This window comes from Sitodiplosis mosellana, unplaced genomic scaffold (assembly GCF_009176505.1).
Source record: "Sitodiplosis mosellana isolate CC-2019 unplaced genomic scaffold, AAFC_SMos_1.0 Smas_scaffold_2, whole genome shotgun sequence".
Lineage (NCBI taxonomy): Eukaryota > Metazoa > Arthropoda > Insecta > Diptera > Cecidomyiidae > Sitodiplosis > Sitodiplosis mosellana.
The window spans coordinates 2,798,949-2,805,909 of record NW_022595245.1 but is presented as its reverse complement, the minus strand read 5'-3'; the positions used below and the strand labels follow the sequence as shown (position 1 = coordinate 2,805,909).

At 38.0% G+C, this 6,961-nt stretch overlaps 1 protein-coding gene across 4 annotated transcripts in view; it reads right to left on the bottom strand.

Annotated features, from left to right (window-relative positions):
• The window catches only part of LOC129565275 (uncharacterized protein DDB_G0283357), a 92,590-nt gene extending 87,029 nt beyond the window's left edge, over positions 1 to 5,561 (bottom strand). The window contains exon 1 of one of the 4 annotated variants that reach the window (XM_055439964.1): positions 4,911 to 5,561. The gene's annotated coding sequence lies outside the window, so the exon portion shown is untranslated. Of the gene's footprint in view, positions 1 to 138 lie in introns of all 4 variants that reach the window. The other 3 variants (XM_055439953.1, XM_055439954.1, XM_055439955.1) reach the window with 3 other exon arrangements.
• Positions 5,562 to 6,961: the final 1,400 nt, after the last annotated feature.

Here is a 6,961-nt window from a genome sequence, read left to right as displayed (position 1 = left end):
GATGATGATGATGATGATGATGATGATGATGATGATGATGATGATGATGCCGCGAGCGTATTCTTAACAACCAGCGATATCACGTTTTAGATACAAAAACACACTGCATATGATAATTGAAATGATAAAAACACATACTTCGTTTGATGCAACAAATGGTAATGCACAAAAAAACAATGCGTTGATGCGAAAATAAATTGATGCACATAAATACACGAACAGAAATTATAAATCACACATTAAATTTTTTCAATTATTTTGTTTTTTGTTCAGCAGCGCTGTTTTTTTTTCCTTTCCCCCTTCGTTTAAATTCTTCTTTTTTTCTTTCGTTATCAGTTTGTTTTTCAATCATTTGATATCGGTGATCGTTCACTTTGCGAAATTCGCTCAATTTTTTTTTTAATCTTTTCTCCTTGTCTTTCAATTCAAAATTGTTCTCGTAGCTGCGCTGTTATCCATTTAACCAAAAAAAAACGAAACTAATAATGGTGTGAAACACAACAGTGACTATTTACAACGAATTTCTTACTTTTTTTTCTTTATCATTTGATTAACACATAAACAGTTCAAAAAGAAATGAAATAGTTCCAAAAATATTGAAATAAAAATGCACACGGGAAAAAAACGGAACAGAAACTGTGTGAGCAAGCACAACAAACAGAAACGCTAGGCGATTCCAAAGCGTATGATGTGATTTGTTGTAGCGAGATTTATGCGGTGTGGATGATGGTGAAGATTTGATTCTGTGTGTGGATTTTTTTTCTCTACGATTATTATTATTGTTATTACAAGTGATGAGTAATCGCGCGACGCAGTCTACTTGGTGGAATAGAAACGACGACAACAACCAAGACGTTCATAATAAAATCGCGTTGTTCTTCATTCAACAAAATTATCAGCACTAAAAACCCAAATCATAATTACGCCACTGTATAGTCCCCCTTTTTGCGTTTTCCGTCTCTCACTCACTCTCTCTATCTCTCATCGCTCACGCTTCGTCATCGCCGTCGATAGTCGATACAAAGCATTTTTCTGTAGTGTGTATAGTTGTGTGTTGTTTTTTCTCTCGCTCTCTCTCTCTCTCGCTCATTCTTTCTTCTTCGTTCTTTTTTTCGTTTCTTTGCATTGGCTCGCTTTACGCGTTCTTTTCATTTCAATTTTATTTGTAGTGTCTTTTATTTGTTGTTGTTGTCTATGTATTTACATACGGTTTGTGCATATATCTATTTGTATTGGTTTCGAAACGCTGTTGCCGCGCGCTGTCGTCGTTGTTGCCGCTGCTCGGCTATAGTGAGACGAAACGTGTGTGTGCCATGTGCATGTGTTTGTTTGGGCTCATATCGTGTTTCGTGCACTGTTATTTATCGTTGATTTCATTTTGATTTTTATTGGCACTCACTTCGTTAGGCTATCGGCATGTGTCAATGTATGCGTACGACAGAGTATGACTCAAAAACTATAAAGTACCCTTTTTTCTAAAGAAATACAACCGAAGAGAAAAGAAAGAAAAAACGGACTGAGAACGATATTGCACATACACACAGACACACAAATCACATACACACACATTGGTGTTCGTTGTTTATCATCTTGACTGAGTTCGGATTGTCTATGGTTCTAAGGCCAAAATCTACGCCAAACAGAACGAAACAGAAGAAACACGAAGAAAAAAACACATGCACAATTCAACTTATGGATTGTTTGCATGTGCACGTGTGGGTTTTGTGTACGCGCTCGTATATGTATGTGTGTGTTAGTGTGTTTTGTTTGATCCCAAGCCATTCGAGCTATTTTAAAGCGAATGAAAAATCATTTGTTAGTGTTCATGTGTCGCATTACTCATATGCCTCATGGATAACACCAATTTTCGATTTCGATATATGATTTTTTTCTCTCTTCTCTCGTGTGTTACATATACATGATGAAATCGATTTTTATGTATTTGTGTATATGAATATAGATATATAGCATAATATATGGCCCATCAATACACCAGATGTATCGTGGCGCACTGTCTGTCTGTTGTAAAGGCGATGCAGAAATCACGATGCTTGCTTAATGTACTTCCTTTATCGTATGTGCTGTTACATGTTACTCTAAAAATACACTCGGCTTTGCGGCAATAGCAAAAAAAACGTTCACTCACTTACACGCACACATACACATTGATTCATATACATGCCGCTCTCGACATGTGAGGACGTGAAATAATGTTTTTATCAAACGTCGGTTCGTTCGTTCGGGGTTTTCTTTTTGTGTTGTTGCTGCCGCTGCCTCTGCTGTTGTTCGGCATGTATGTGATTCACGTTCATTGTGCTAAGGTATTGTGTCATTCAAAAGGAATCGATTGTGTGTATGTACGAAGCGCTCATATCGGAATCGCGTCATACCTCGTGGTTGTTGCGATTTACTTTTGGCGAACACATGTAGCGTTTTCGTTCGGCAGCATCGATGAGAAAAACAGCATTCATTTTGCTTTCAATCGAAGCTTGCTGTGCAAATGCCGATTTGATTGTGTGTATATCGAACGACACACACACAGATAGATAAAGATAGATATTCTCGGTGGTGAAAATGCAATTATTTGAATCGTCTCGTTCTGACTATCTAGCGTAGAATAGCGTTCGAAGGGAAACGAGACAACACATTAAAATTGATTTGGTAAAAAGGTGAACAATAGAAAATTGTCACATAAATGGAATATGTTTGTCTGTGCGATGCATTCGTTGGGTTTCGAATTGAATGCTGAAACCATTACAATATTGCTTTTATCGAATGTTCTTCCTATTGATAAATTCAATTTGAGTTCAGTTTCGGTCGGGATTTTCTGATCGGTAAATGTAATTTGAGTTGTCTCTTAAATGTCTCTTTTCTTTGGTTCAATCGATTCGAATTACTATGGTTAAAATGGATTCAAAGGTTAAATTGAATCGAGCATTTTAAATGCGAAAATCGAGAAACCAAAACTGATTCGAATTTTATCAGCCAAATTAAGAGAGAGAAGGGGGCAATTATTCGAAATTCTACGAAATCCAGTCCGATTGCTCGAATTTGTATGAAATCGTCCAATAATTTAGCATTTCATAAAATCGCTCTTAATTGGTTACTTCGTTCAATTTCATTTACTGCATTCCATTCGATTGAAGATAGACCTTGGAAATTATGTGGTAGAAACTTGAGGCATTTTGTTTGAAATCGTATTGCGGAAACCCACACGAAATTGCAATTTATAATCGATTTATCATTAGGCCATACACACAAACACAATCAAACAAGCACGAAGCCAAATAGAAAAGACGATACAAGCGCAATTCTTCTGTACGCAACGAACCACGGAATCAAGAAGTGATTGGTTAGTGTATTTTATGCTAGCAGAAAATGTATGTACGCACAAATGGCATGCTATTATTTTATCAAAATGATTTGTACAATGCCATCGGGCGCATAGACACAAGTCTCGCATAGATTTCTCTGTTCTATTTAACCACACTGTGATTTCAATCCGCATTTCCATGCATGTGTGTGTGTGTGTTGCGTATCATGACAAAAACCCAAAACCGACACACACTCAACGTGAGTGTCGAAATTGTCTATGGGGTCTTTTTTCCTCGTATCAAATACTTGGGAAAATGTGCTATAGTTTTGATACGTAATGCATTGGCCTAGGTGAGTGTTCGGTCGTCGTCGTCGTTGTCGCGCGCGCGGCTCTCGCTCTCACTTCCCCGTTTCGCTTTTTCACTTCTCTACCCCGCACATCCAATGCAAAAACGCCACACGGATAACATGGATAGACGTAGGTTGTTGTTATTGTACAGTATTGAAATTTTCGGTGCGCCATGCGTATTTTTGGATTGAAAGCCACGACAACTCAATAGTTTCGCATTGTCCTTGTCACCGATTTTCATTGTATTCTCTCTTTCGCCGCAACACAATCTCTCTTGTATGCCATGGTCTGGTATGGTGTGCGCGTTTTCGGTTCCCTGTTTATATGGTACGTGTATATGCAGGTTTTTTTTCTGCTTTGCTTTCGTTCTGGTGCAGAAATTCGCCCGTGATTACGGAATTGTGTATTCTTTATGGGTTCGGTGTCTATCTCTCTCTCTCGGTTGATAAAAAACGCAGAACCACTCGACACAACATACTATTTATTCAAGCAGAACACAACGAGACTGGTAAACGGGAGTAAAGTTTCATTTCCAGGAATCAGATTTCCGAGTAAAAGGGGTTTATTGAACCATATACCACACGCAAAAAAATGCTTTATCGTGTATTTTGTACGCTATGCGACACTGTGTGATGATATTGAAACACCAGCAACAGTACCACACACACACACACACACCAACGGAAAAGAACAACTCATTTTAAATGACAAAGCAGTATTATCGATTTATTCTCCGTGTCGCTCTCTTCCACCCCGATTAATTTAATTCAAGAATTTAGTCTTTCAATAATACACACGACTCCAATATTCAGTGTGCACACGCTGTCTTCATCCCGTGAATTGTGATTCGGTTTCAAAAAAGAAGAAGAAGAAGTGTTTTGTAGCTTGGTGTGTTTTATGATTTGAAACAAATCGAACAGCTGCCACATTTTGCGCAATTTATCGGGTGCCATTTGTCAGCCGGGGGCCGCGAAGCGAACGAAAAAAATGCTTACATCAGTCACAGTCGCTGAAAAGCGATAAAACAAAATCGGTGGAATCACACAACAAAAACGCCAAGAATTAAAGTGCAAAAAACCACATATGCCATATCAATCACCAACCAAGCAATTCATTCACTCATTCTTTCTCGTCATGTATCTTTATCACTCTCTCTCACTCTCTCTCTGTGCAATCCACTCAAATCGAATCAATGCTAATGTTTGTGCAAATGATTTTTTAGTGCTTTCAATTAAAAGTAACTCACTCGCTGATTCACTGCTCGCAAAAAATTTCCATTGATGTCGTCGAGCACTGCAACGGACGAAAAAAAAAACTTTATAAATCGCTGTAATTTTTCTCTCGTCGTCGTCTCTTTTTCTGCTATAATCTCTCTTGCTGAGGCTCTGCTGATATTTTCTTTGCTGCACTATATTTTGTGATCGTTTTGCCGCATTGATTTAATGGATTTTTCACTTAACGTGCGCTCAAGAACAACAGAATCAGTTCAACTGTTTTATTATTTTCTACTTCATTTTTTTTCGGCCGTTTGTTTTACTTTCGTTGAGCATAGACGTAGGGAAAAAAACACGACACCGAGAAATTTTTTTTTCTTTCTTTACATTTAGCACACACAGTATATACACACCGAAATAGAAAAATAAAAATCATACAAACGATTTGTGAACCATTGATAATGTGAGCATTAATTGTGTGTTTGTTATTTAATTGCTGGATTGGAAAACATAATTTAATTGGACACCAACAAAAAAACTGAGAGAGAAGAATACGAAAAAAGAGTCTACTATTTATACGATAAGGCCGACTACTATTTGGATGGATAAGATATTAAAACAATTTTACATGCTCATTCGCTCTGTCTCGCTCGCAATCCGTATGCGGCTCTCTGCTCTGTGGTGTCATATACACAAGCAGCCAAGCACATTTATCGTATATGCTCTCGCTCTATCGTGTTCTCATTCTATCGCGTATGCGTTTATTCCGTTTTTGTTTCTGTATTGTGAGTGAGAGCGTTAAGCCAATGCGACGGTAATACATCGTACTCGCTTGACGTGCAGTTTCCCTTTCTATTCGCTTCGATGCGTCTATCGTCGCGCGCGTGTGTGTGTGTATGTGTCAGCGTGTTGTGAAATAACAAAACACTATGCCGTTGTTTATACTGCTGTTGCGTTACCGTCACCACCGCCGCCGCTAACGCTCTCTCATTCGCTCACTGCGACTCTCTGTTTGGCGCGATTTTTATCCAAGTCACACACGTTTACGCTCATGCGGCTCATATGACAGAGCTACAGATAACATTTCACGTACAGTGAATGCGTTCAATGAAATTCCGGATAAAATTTTTATTCTCATTCAAATGAAACTGATTTGTGTTGGCACGCAAGAAAAACGAAATGAAATAAAGAAATAAGAGGCACATAAGACAAGGGAAAATGGAAAAGAGAAAACGAGAACATTGTGGCATTGTGCAAATTTACACCTTTCGATGGTTTTTCATTTATCACGTATGAAGATTAAGTGCTGACTTTGACAATTTGACATTCAACATTAATTACAACTCATTTTTTACACTTAATCGTGTCTCATCTGATAAATATCGTTGAAATCGTACATCTGACGGTTTGAGCATTGAGCTGCACTATTACTAAGCTCCTTCGCTTCACTGAATCTTTTTCCATTTTACTTTATTGGTATTATTCGGAAAATAAAGACAAAACTAACGTAGCTGCTCGTCTTACATGTGAAAAGCCCGTGCTATAAATTTATAATAATGCAATTGTTCGCTTGTTCGGAAATGCGACAAGATATTACACGAAATTTTTTGGGGCGGAGGGAATGAATCGACAAAAACGGGAGGTAGAGAGAGAGACAAAGAAGTTTGAATAGAATTCGGGTAATGCATTGAAAGACATCGACTTGGAAATAGAAATAAGGAAAACAATGATTCAATTATATTGAAATGCGCACACACAGAGAGGGAGTGAGTGAGAGTATGAGTGGCTCGAAGCATCAAATGTCCTGAAATGTAAACGATTCAATACTATACCTTTCACGTGCCAATAACAATGAGCATTATTCCACCGTAACTCCGCTCCATTCAAAGCTCCGCTCCTTTGTTCAGCACCAACGCACACACACACACACAATATTCAGTATACACAATTAAATTCAATTTCCAAAGTTTTGACGCTAATTTTCGCTTCAGCCATTGAATTTCCGGACTGAAAATGTTATCTGGTTACATTATTTACTTTGTTTTGTGAACAGTAAGATCACCCTCGGACCAATACCATTTAA